This window comes from Photinus pyralis, unplaced genomic scaffold (genome assembly GCF_008802855.1).
Source record: "Photinus pyralis isolate 1611_PpyrPB1 unplaced genomic scaffold, Ppyr1.3 Ppyr1.4_LG5, whole genome shotgun sequence".
NCBI lineage: Eukaryota > Metazoa > Arthropoda > Insecta > Coleoptera > Lampyridae > Photinus > Photinus pyralis.
Window position 1 is genome coordinate 32,198,014 of NW_022170596.1, and position 13,079 is coordinate 32,211,092.

A 13,079-nucleotide genomic window follows, 5' to 3' on the forward strand; every position below is an offset into this window, starting at 1 on the left:
CTATTGGTACTAGAAATTGAAGGATGTAAATTGAAGCTTCTGGTGTCTAAATTATTGCCATATTTAGGGCTTTCTAGGCAAAAAAATTGAATTTTTAGTTTGTTCTTTTTTCTTTACATTTAGAAGACAAACTTCAGATTCTGGTCCATTAGGCTCTCCCTTGGGCTCTCCTTATTCTTTGGATTCGTTTTTTAAATGTTCCATAACGTGGAGTGCATGGTTCGAGAGAGGAAGGGAGAAGAAGCTGGATGAGGGTGTCTGAATAGAATTGGTAGTTTATTTGATACTTTATAGAATGTAATATATTTCAATCATAGAGAAGTTTATTTGCCTAAAAATTCGTACACAGATTCTTTAAAATCTTTCATTTCTTCAGAATTCTGTGTACTTTTAAGTTTCCGATTCTTTCATTTTTTCATTTCTTTAGATTTTTCAGGTTCTTCAAATTCTTACATTTCCTTACGTCATTTCTCTTTCGTGACGTGGATCTAAATTTTGTGTCACATGTATTTGGTTAAAGTCCGGATTAAGTTGATAGAGAAAATCGTCAATTATTTACAAATTTCGGCGGAAAAACGATAAATCAATTCGATTTCATGGCAAGGGTGTAAATTTTATGAGATCTCTTTGGTTAAGGCCGGGATTAAGCTGGTATAAAAAAATCTTCAATTATTTCCACTTTTGTTTGGAAAAACAACCAACTAATTTGATTTTATAGGGCGAACTAAATTTTGTCATTTTTTTGCTAAAGGGCTAGATTAAGATTATAAAGCAAAATGTTTATTTGTAAACAAATTTATTTGGAAAAATGACAAAATAGGTACCTACTTTTGATATCATGGATGTACTAATAGTAGGGGAGCTAGCACGAAATCCACTGAACGAGAATGATCAAAATTTTAACCGATGGAGTTCCATTTTGCCCTATCAGAGTATGCTAAAATCGATCGTCTGCCGTCTCAGGTCATACGACTTAAGGCGCTGCGGGTACTTCTTGTGGTACCAATTCTGAAAGGTTGTTTTTCGAGAAAATAAGTTATACACTAAATGAAAACGTTGATAATAGCTCTTAAAAAAACATTTAAAAAAATCGCGCACATTTGATAACTCCGTAAAAAAACAATTCTTAGTCGGTTTTTCACGAACTTTGTACGGATATAACTAGGTTACCGTTGGAAGAATGAAGCTGATTTTTTTTACAGCCAATGACTATGAGAGTGTTTCTTTTTTAAATTTTTTCTCTAATTATAAGATATCTTATAATGTTAAGCTAATAAGATAATCTTGTAATTAGAGACAAAATTTAAAAACGAAACACCGTTAAGTCATTAGTAGTACCTATCATGAGTCTGTAAAAAAAATCAGCTTCATTCGTCCCACCGTAACCTAGTTATATCCGTAGAAAGTTCGTGAAAAACCGACTAAGAATTGTTTTTTTACGGAGTTATCAAATGCGCGGGATTTTTTTAAATATTTTTTTAAGAGCTATTATCAACGTTTTCATTTGGTATATAACTTATTTTTTCGAAAAACAACCTTTCAGAATTGGTACCACAAGAAGTACCCGCAGCGCCTTAAGTCGTATGACCTGAGGCGGCAGACGATCGATTTTAGCATACTCTGATAGGGCAAAATGGAACACCATCGGTTAAAATTTTGATCATTCTCGTTCAGTGGATTTCGTGTTAGCTCCCCTACTATAAAGTTTATGCTAAAACTTACACAACGAAAAGTAAGCTGCCGTGTTATTTTTCATTTTCCAATTTATAACACTATTAGTATAATATCTACCCTGATTTGTATCGATTATACAAGCAATTTAATGATATGTATAACATTATAAACTTGTTTTATTTTTTTAATAAACGCCAATTTTCATGCGAGAGTACTTTACGATGATGAAGGCTACAGTTGAGGGGCTTTTATGGTTAATAAGAACCTAAAAGATATAAGAAAATGTGTAGTGTCCTATGCCCCTTACGTAGAGGACCCATCAACTGTAGTCTTCTTCATCGTCGTAAAGTGATCCTTCATGAAAATATTTGCGTTAATTCAAAAGTTATTTGTTGCATGAAATTTATAATTACGCAAATACGCGTAGCCACTATCGTCAAAAATGTTAATTTGATCATGTCAGAATTAAAAATAAATTATTAAAACAGAAAGAAAGAAACATAATATAACAAATTTCGAGACTTCATTTTATATTTACCTTCCCCTACATAAAACTTCATTGGTCCCAGGACACATCATAAGTCACTTTACAACAGAAATACTTTTTAGAGTCCCAATTCCAAAAAAGAAAGCAAATGCAAATGTAACTTTATACGTTTCTCTTGAGATTATCTCTGCGTATATGCATTAAAGATTTCAGAGAGCTTTCAGAGCTGCTTTATGACACTAGATTAAACATTGTCCTTTTGCTGAATTAAATTGGGTTTACTGGGACGAGGAAAAATTTAACAACTTATGACGTAAATTTGACGCATGAAAGAATCGCTTGACCCAATATGTACGAAATGAATTCGGTTAAAGCTATTCCAATTCAATAAAAGTTTTATTGGTGAAAATTTGCATTATCTACAGCTGTGTCGTAACTTAACAGTTGAAGTTTATTTGAAAACTGCCCACCGCAGTCGTATATATTGAAAAATGATCGCAATCCTTGTCATACACATTTTGAGGGAATTTAACTTCTTATTAAGTTTACTGGAATATATAGTCAGTCAGTGCAAATTGAAAAAAAAATTATCAAAGTCCTCGTTTGAGATCGAAGGGACTTCAGCGCATTTTTGTGTGGCAGATCAGTATTCTATTAGCCACTTTCGATTCAACCATCAATAACAGATCTTGTCGAAGGCTACTACATTCACTAACCGCTTCCCACTTTCCTCGTGCACCCGCAATTCGCTTTTAAAGATTTGACTCCACCATCAGGAAGATCGTGTCGGGGGCTACCACATTCCCTTTGACGGTACCCACTTCCGACGTTCCGTTCACCCGCAATTCGCGTTTGAAGATTTGACTCCACCATCAGGAAGATCGTGTCGGGGGCTACCACATTTCCTTTGACGGTACCCCCTTCCGACGTCCCGTTCACCCGCAATTCGCGTTTGAAGATTTGACTCCACCATCAGTGAGATCGTGTCGCGGGCTACCACATTCCCTTTTACGGTACCCACTTCCGACGTCCCGTTCACCCGCAATTCGCGTTTGAAGATTTGACTCCACCATCAGGAAGATCGTGTCGGGGGCTACCACATTCCCTTTGACGGTACCTCCTTCCGACGTCCCGTTCACCAGCAATTCGCGTTTGAAGATTTGACTCCACCATCAGGAAGATCGTGTCGGGGGCTACCACATTTCCTTTGACGGTACCCCCTTCCGACGTCCCGTTCACCCGCAATTCGCGATTGAAGATTTGACTCCACCATCAGTGAGATCGTGTCGCGGGCTACCACATTCCCTTTTACGGTACCCACTTCCGACGTCCCGTTCACCCGCAATTCGCGTTTGAAGATTTGACTCCACCATCAGGAAGATCGTGTCGGGGGCTACCACATTCCTTTGACGGTACCCCCTTCCGACGTCCCGTTCACCGCAATTCGCGTTTGAAGATTTGACTCCACCATCAGGAAGATCGTGTCGGGGGCTACCACATTTCCTTTGACGGTACCCCTTCCGACGTCCCGTTCACCCGCAATTCGCGATTGAAGATTTGACTCCACCATCAGTGAGATCGTGTCGCGGGCTACCACATTCCCTTTTACGGTACCCACTTCCGACGTCCCGTTCACCCGCAATTCGCGTTTGAAGATTTGACTCCACCATCAGGAAGATCGTGTCGGGGGCTACCACATTCCCTTTGACGGTACCCCTTCCGACGTTCCGTTCACCCGCAATTCGCGTTTGAAGATTTGACTCCACCATCAGGAAGATCGTGTCGGGGGCTACCACATTTCCTTTGACGGTACCCCCTTCCGACGTCCCGTTCACCCGCAATTCGCGTTTGAAGATTTGACTCCACCATCAGGAAGATCGTGTCGGGGGCTACCACATTCCCTTTGACGGTACCCCCTTCCGACGTCCCGTTCACCCGCAATTCGCGTTTGAAGATTTGACTCCACCATCAGTGAGATCGTGTCGCGGGCTACCACATTCTCTTTTACGGTACCCACTTCCGACGTCCCGTTCACTCGCAATTCACTTCTATTGGCGACACGAGAAAGAGAGACAGCGATTCGAGATTCACGAAACGTTAAACCGCGTGAGTTCGCAACGGAAGGTAAAAGGCGCCTGACTACTTCTCGAAGACGCGCGCGCGCGCCTCGCAAAAGGTCGTTAATTTCGCCCCTATGACAAAAAACAAAATTCCGCCACGCAGGAGTTGTGCGCGTTTACAACATCTTTCCGACGACACCAATTTCAAAAGAATCGGACCAAAACTGTAGTAGAAGATAGGAAAAAACTGAAAAACCTTCACGTTAGTATACTACGCTCGAGGATGACGCCCAGATGTCGCCAACCCCACATCATGTAGCCATGTCCCTAAGGTTGACAAATTTCACGGCCCTGTAGATACACGTACACCCGTTGCCTTTCTACAAGAGTTCTTCTACGCGCCCACATTTGCTGCCAGCCAGCCAGCCAGCCAGCCAAAGTGAGATTAAAAGCTACTTTTTACAAATAAATTTGCAAAAATGCGCTAAAAACATGGAACAATAAACAAGTACTCCAACATCGGCTTCTGCTCATTATCACTTGTATCGAGTATACTATCAAGTTCAGACATGGTTAAGTAACAATCAACTGAACCCCGAAGACTGGGGTTGGAAATTAAGAAATAATACTTTGGAATCGATTCAAAGTATACTCCCACCTCCTCCGAAAAAACTCCTAGCCATTAATTTTTGTAATTGCAACAAAGGTTGTAGTGCTAAATGTGGCTGTAGAATTGTTAAGGTCAATCTTGCTCGAATGTTCAATTGAATCCAATAGACGAAGATTCATCTGATATCGACGAAGAGACAGCTGATTTATGTTCAGTTTAACAATTTATGAACGTCCAGTAAGAAGAAGACATGACTGTTGAAGTTGAATTTGAAGAGTAGGATTAACATTAAAAAATTAGCAGAAATCAGATATCAAGTTCAAAACCAATCACCATGTAGTAAATACAGCTTTTTCCCATAAAACTCCGTCATAACTGATCGTGGAGTAGGCCTACCGGGGAAATCACGTTAAAAAGCTTGCCAAGTGCCATCACCTCACAGGTGGTGTGAAAATGTGTGCATATCATGTAGACAGTAACCGAAAATTTAGGCCTCTGACCTTGAATAACTTTTCTAGCACACATGGGATCTATGGGAACTTTTATCATTTTATTTCTACTGGTGCATCGAAGGTCTCTACTAAAATTCAGCTCTGTCGGAAATGTTGTAATTTGAAATGTCTATTTTAACCAGATTAGATGGGTCTAAACGCCTTCTCTTGGGCGTATAAGTCTCGCTCATGTTTCGGTATGAATACGACTTTTATGTCCCTCCACGCCATAGGTATGAATCCCAGGACAAAACCCTTAGTAACGTACATAGCGTGGAGGCTAGTGGGCCTTGTTGTAGTAGAGCAGGACAGATTCCATCGATCTCTGAAGATTTATATACGGATGGAAAGTCTTTACTTCCCATCTAAGTTTGGTGAGGTTCACTATCTGTAGAGCCAAACCCCAATCTCCTCTGTTCCCCCTGAGAAGTGGTTCCAGAGTTCGCCCGCATCATTTTCAGCGAAGGTCTTTGATCCAGGAAAGTGTGATAGAAGAAAAAACTCCATGGTCTCCCTCAATTTTCTTCAAGGAACCGATTCTACCCCCGGTGTTATTTTGGAGTCTGGCGCCTTCTGGAATTTGTTCAATTTCATCGCAGTACCTACTACACTAGCCACGTTTTGCCTTTCTTCTGGCCTTATTGTGTTCGGCGAGTGTATAGTTCGATATGAACCCCACCTCTCGTGTCTTTTGTTTTATTACAAAGCTTCCTAGTCGCGCGCAAGAAAGAGGGTCCCTCGTCCCACCAGGGCACTTTATTTGAGGTTCTTCTTTTTTTGTGGGACAGATTGCCTCATAGGCACCTTTGGTGGCCATCGGAGGTTTGATTCGAAGACCTCCAGTTCCGTCGAGTTATTGACTACTGCGGGACAGCTCTAAAATATCGATCATTTGACTAATGTTTTTTTTTCAATCGATCGATTAGCTATTGAGGAATTGCGCTTTAAAGATCACTGATTCGTAGCTACATAATCTCACTCAGGCGCACTTAACCCCCTTTAAAATACACGAGACACGAGTGTGCAGTCACCATGGCAAGAATCCATAAATTGGGCCACGAACGGCTACCGCATCCAGCTATTCACTAGATTTAGCCCCTTGAGACTATTTTCTATTTCTAAAGCAGAAGGGAAAGTATTATTTCTAAGGAATAAAAAAAATTGCAAAAACAGTGGACTAAGCTACAAAGAGATTCTGTAGAGAAATAAAATGCTTATTTGCCGAAAACATATCTTCCAAAATTTTGTTTCAAGAAGCGCAAAAACCTGCTGCCCTATTAAAGAATCAAAAACAAATTTTGTCAATCCACTTCTAGGTGTAGTTTACATTTGATCAAAATCTTAATTTCGATGTCGATGGGATATATCAGTCCATTGCTTCCTCTACTCCTTTGCCCAAATTGGCAATTGACCACAGACGTTTTTTATGAAGAAATGTCACAATCGTTATTTATAATAATTTATAGCAAAGACTTTCACCTTAACTAAACTCAAATAAGCTCTTAAATAGTAACTTTAATTACCAACAAACTAATTTTTAGAGAATTCAATTTCGCCAATCCAGATTCATTAATAAACTTCACTCCGTCGGAAATTCTTGACATTGCATCGAAGATGAACCTTTACAAGCGGTTAATGTAATTAGATGCCAAACCTACCTCGATTATTTTCTTTTTTTTTGTTAGCTATCCAAGGTGGAAAGGCGTATAATTAGGTAGCCATAAGTTTTACAATGGCAATCATCGTTTTATTATAAATAAAACATCTTGCGAGGGAAGATCCAATAAATTATTATTATCGATAATTGATTTAATGACTGCTACCCCTTGCACCTCCTTTTACCCGTCTCGTAGGTTGAATTAATTATAAATCACGTCATCCATAATATTGTTATATTGATTTAAGCGTTTGATGGCTGCTGAAACACTAATTAGAAACTAATGTGCGTAACATACTTTGTAGGGAGGGAAAGTGGTCGTAAAGTGCATATACAAACAATACTAAATTGCTTGAATACGATAGAAATTAATTGAAAGCTAAATGTACAGTAGGTCATTAACAGATTTACGGTCGAAGGACTAGAATAGAAACCACAAAACAATAATTTCTTCTGATGTTGGTTTATATACTTTACTTGCATGGGATCAGGTTGGCGACGTGCATGTGAAGTTACTTCTTAATTATGCAATGACAGTTCGCGTCTAATTAATTCTAATTAGACAGGATTCGTGTACTGAGACGCCTTTTACGTTTACGGTAATATTCTGGCATGAGAAAGTTACTGTCATTAATGTACCTGTTAATCCTTCTGAGGTGACTGCAATCCTGGCGATTCGTTTCCGACATTCATTTACGAATAACGTAAAATTATGCACTACGTCAGAATTCAATAGAATTTATTCATATTGATGAGTACGCTCTGTTGAATTATTCATAGAGTGACCTACGCTACGGCCCACCCTCGCAAAATTCTTACAAGTATCTCGAAAACTATACGTGGTAATATTTAGAAAATCTAATTTAGCCTTAGAAGTTTTTTTATGAAGGCCAAATTCTAATAGCTCTATAATGTGGCTATAATATATTATTACGTAAGTAGAGTGAAGGAACGAATAATAATGTATAATTATACAAAATGACTATTAAGAGCTTTTAGTCGTAAAATTTGTGATTTATTCACTATCGGGTTGCTCATCGGGGTCGCGTTATGGGGATATTGAATTATTTAAACACACACATATTTAAAATTACAAAATAGCATTCTGTAGAATTTTGATTGCGGTGCATTATAATATTCCTATTATTATATATCATGTGGTTATTAAATTCCTACGTGACTAATAGATCATTAATAATTTATATTGAGTAGTCGAGCTGAGAGGTATTTGTATTACGACGTTAAATCTATACACAAGAATTACCTATACGCATTAGTTTAAAATAACAAAGCATTTATGCAATTGTTCGATTTAGAAGTTAACGGAAGTGTGATGGAATTCTGAAGAATGATGTTACAAAGAAGTGACTCGTTTGGGGGATCCTAAATGCTGTCATCTTAAAATCGCACTATTCATAATTCTGCTTCAATCCACAAGAAAAATTATCAAAACGGTCAAATGAGAAAGGAAACACAACTTTCATTTACAAATCACAGTTTCCCATATTTGCAGTGTGTTCCAACTGAAGTCAGCAGTGCACATCTTAGGACCAGTGGATTTCTTCTTTTCCCTTTAATTTATCCAAGTTCTCTCACTTTATACTTTTTCTCCTGTTGTTCTCCGTCCTGGTCATGATCTCTATTTTTTTGACGTGGTATTCCACCCTTTGTCTGAAGTTACAATCTGGATAGGTGTTCAGTTGCATCTTTGGCTATTGATTTTTATTTACTTATTTTGCATTTTGTCTCTTAATTTAGCTATTGTCATTGTTTAAATACTTTATTTAAACAATGCTATCGTGTAGTACAAAAACAGTCGCAGGTAACCACTCATTGCAATACTTATATCATTATTCGCCTGGGTTAGATAGAGATGAATATATGTTTTTATTTTTATTTTATTTTGCCTTTATTTTCGATAATGATATCATAGCATAATCTAACTCACAGGCGACCAGTTTTACAGTGCGATGAATGCCGTGACTTTTTTTATCCTATAAGAGGCATAATATTGCTATCTTGTGGGTGTTTGCGTTTTCATTAATTTATCCATGTTTGTTTTAGTTAATCTCCATGCTTGGTAGACGTATGTAATTAGCGAGGATAGACGGGTCCAATACCTTCATTTTTAACTACTACTGTACTTTATTATCATTTAAGATCCATTTTAATAAGCTAATCTCACCCCTTTTTACTTGTTTGGTTTTCTTTGTTTATTTTTCCAAGATATTTATAATCTGTGACTTTTTTTCATCTGTATTTGTCATAGGCAACGTTTTCTAGTTGCTAATGAGACAAGTTTTGAAAAAAAAACATCCCCTGTTATACGCCTTTCCTAATTGGTCTGTGAGGTACTAAAAATTTGTCAAATATATGTGACATTACGATCTATCCGATCGCATATTGAAACTTCCTGTATACTCGATTCACCAAATTGTACCTGTGGTAATAGACCAACGGCAGACCTAAACCATTTATTCTTCGAATGTCCAAATTATGCAGACGCAATTAAAACTCTATTAAAAGAGCTAAATGATAACGGTGTCCAACGTCCTTTAAACATTACATGTGTCCTGGCCTAAGGCTTTGAATATAAAATTTTATATTCAAAGCCTAAGGTAAAAAAGCAGTTTTCGATTCGATAACTAAATTTATAAAAACAATTAACCTCAATATATGATATAACAAATGTGATGTTTGATATATGAGACGTATGTGGCAAATAGCAAAAGCTGATGCTAAAAAAAAAGAAACTTTCGATTTTACCGGAATTGGAAACAACTTTTGTTTTTCAAATGCAATGGCTACGTGTTTTTAAAGATATTTGAAAAGAGTAATTAATTTACTGTACGATAACATAAAATATGCATATGGTTTATGTACGAAAAAAATGGAGAAATTCGTGATTCAATATTTAGAAACCTATAAAATTTAGCATGTCGTGTGCTATTAGGATGCGCGTGTGTTTGTTGCGCTACACGGGTACATCGTATCGCGAAAAAGTAAATTTTCAAAACGAAACAATGGCCCGTATGAATAAAAGTAAGCAAATGCTTATACTTAAAAAATTCAAAGTAAATACTCGTAAATGCTCCTTCGCACAGGACAGGACGCAGTGCAGCACTGCTAAACCATGCTAAACAGACCAGTATGAAGGGGCAGTTGCGGTTATGTCGTATTTACTTTGAATTTGAATTTGAAGTATAAGCATTTGCTTACTGTTATTCATACGGGCCATTGAACAAGTTGATGTAGGTCTTATCTGTGTGGTATGGCACACGGCATGCTAGATTTCATTTTTCTAAATATTGAATCACATATTTTTCAATTTTTTTATATTTCAACCATTAGCATATTTTATGTTGTCAGGAATGAGTTTTATGTTGTCAGATCAAGGAAGAATGAGTTTAAAATCATCGTAAACAATATTCGGTAACAAAATGTATTTTAAGTTTTCTCCACTATGACTTCAGATGGTCATAAAATGACGTCCCATTTAATTTTGCCTAATTGTTCTTCCATGGAGTTTTTCATTTTCGCGTCTGATGTTATATGTTAATAGGTGTATTCCGTTATATTACTTCTTTTTCTGATTCTGTGGTTGCATATATTTCTACTGTATTTTTCCGTCCAGCAAAATTGACCATTTTTGGTATGGAACATCATACTTCTCAGCAAATATTGAACTAACCCAAATTTTTATAAAATTTATAAAGTAAAAAAGTTACGTAAATTTAAGAATAAGTGGCGTTTGTTTTAAAATTAACAATTTGAATGAATATAGGGGTTTCAAGGCTTTGCCATATTATTTTTTGACTCACAATTTACACTGCTATAATATGCAATGGCAAACGGGTCATTAACCCCTAGGTCATTTAAATTCCGGTAGGTACTAACAAAACCTTTAAAAGAAATAATTATAATTTTTGTAGGGCACGTCCAGCCTCCGCCACGATGAAAATCTCGACATTGGCGTAAATTTTATTAATTTGGGAACCACCTCAATCGTGTCCAAAATTCCAAATTTTTAATCAACACTTGATGTAAAATTCTGGGTACGAAATAGAAAAATTTAATAGGAACGCCCTTATCTAGGTCGTAATTTGAGCTTTATTAAATACAAAACAAAAAATAGTCGCTCAGAGTTAGAAAAATAAATGCACGCAACATGCGATCGATGGAACAGATTAATAAAAGAAGTGTTAATTACCTTAAAGTGTTAATAATCCAAAATTTCGCACTCACACATAACACCAAAACCAACCTAATGATGCTTCAGAACTTCTGTACTTCTTTGACTGCACTTGAATCTCGATTTAGATGATTTCGGTGTAATTATTGCTTGGGCCTTTGATGGATTCAAAAATGCCCTTTGACGGGTAACGTAAAGACATTAAGAAAAGGCTTCTCTTCAGCGACATAACCGCAGAAATCCGTCGTAGATCAATAACCTGCATCTGTATGTTTACTTTACCTGCAAAACACCTGCTTAAATCGGAGATAACACGTGCTTCTTTGATACTAATTAGTAGTTAGCATACGCCGCGGTAACGCTACTATCGCCATGTGGGAGGAAAATATGCGATCAGTTTTACAACGATTTTTACAAATACTACATAAGTAATTCCAACTTAATCGTTTAACAAAATAAATGAAGCTATTATTTAAACAAAATGAACATTCAATAAGTAGTTTACTTTCCATGCTAACTCAGCTGTAAAATTTAGTTAAGAATAGGAAAAAAATCAATTGATTTTTCCTTCACTGATAATCTAAATAACTCAAACAAAATATTCAGAACCTTAACACTCCAGTATATTTTGGAGAAATAACGCAACTGCCAATTTGGCAGACAAAATACATTTATTATAAGTAAACACTTAAATCAAACAAATTCCTACAGGTCTACAAAAAGGGAAAATAAAAAATATTCCTGCTGGCCAGATAATTGAACCTATCTTAGTAAACGATACAACGATTATTTCTAAGCAAACACGTTTTTAATTCAACACGTAGTCAGAAAAAGTATTAATGTCAAAACAGGCTTCCACAGAAAACAATGGTTAAGTGAATATCAATCAAATTCCATTGTATCGAAAACTGGTATGTAATGAAACGTTATATCAAGAAGTCGACGAAAAAAAATTAACTTTGAACTTCGGGTCGCAACCTTGGGAGCTCAAAGGGTGCGTTCAGCGTTTTCTGTAACAGAAATCACCAGAACAAACAAATAAAAGTGGTAGTGAATAACGCGGCACATAAAATATCACGTAAGCACTTCTGAAGTCTGACGCTGAGGGTTATCTCTTACTAACTCGTACCCCCCCCCCCATAACTTCCTTTATATCCATTTCCGTCTGGTGCCCTTTTAATACAAAGTTCTCGCCTCTTATGTTTTACTCGCCTTCTTTTTTTGGCCAATCCACGAACTTCGATCTACAAATTTAATAAAAAATCCACCTGCACTCGTTTAAAGCGATAGACATGGAGCTATCAAGCCAACGAGATTGTGGGGAAAGCATAAGCGTCTCGACGCTAAAAGATGATAAAACGTTTTTAAAAATTGCACACCTTAGTCTTGCAGTAATACTTAAATGGGTAGTTATAACAGATTTGGCACGATATTTAGAATGCAATATTTATAATCATAGGTAATAATTGGTAAATGACGTTAATAAGACATCCAACACACTTTTATTCGCAATCGATTTGATTGTAATTAACGTATGATAAAAGACTTTTTTCGAAGAGGTTTTGGTTTACAGACAATTCCACTACTGCCACGTCTCAAAGTTACGGAAGATGTGCCCTTCACTTCTATTTGCAAACGTGGGTAAAGGCAATTTGTTTTCTAATTGTTATATAATTTTGATTGCTTATTTAAATCGCGTGTGCGGCTCACGTAATAGGCGTGGTAGTTTTCTAATTCACTTATTACCAGCTTACTCTTACTATTACAACTAATACGATTACTGTACTCCTTGCATGAATACGCCACGCTACAATTGCCGGCTAATTACAACTTACGTGCTAATGAGAGCATTGTGTAGCTAGGGACCATGCGTTTATAGCAGTAATGACAATTGTTTTTATTTATTAT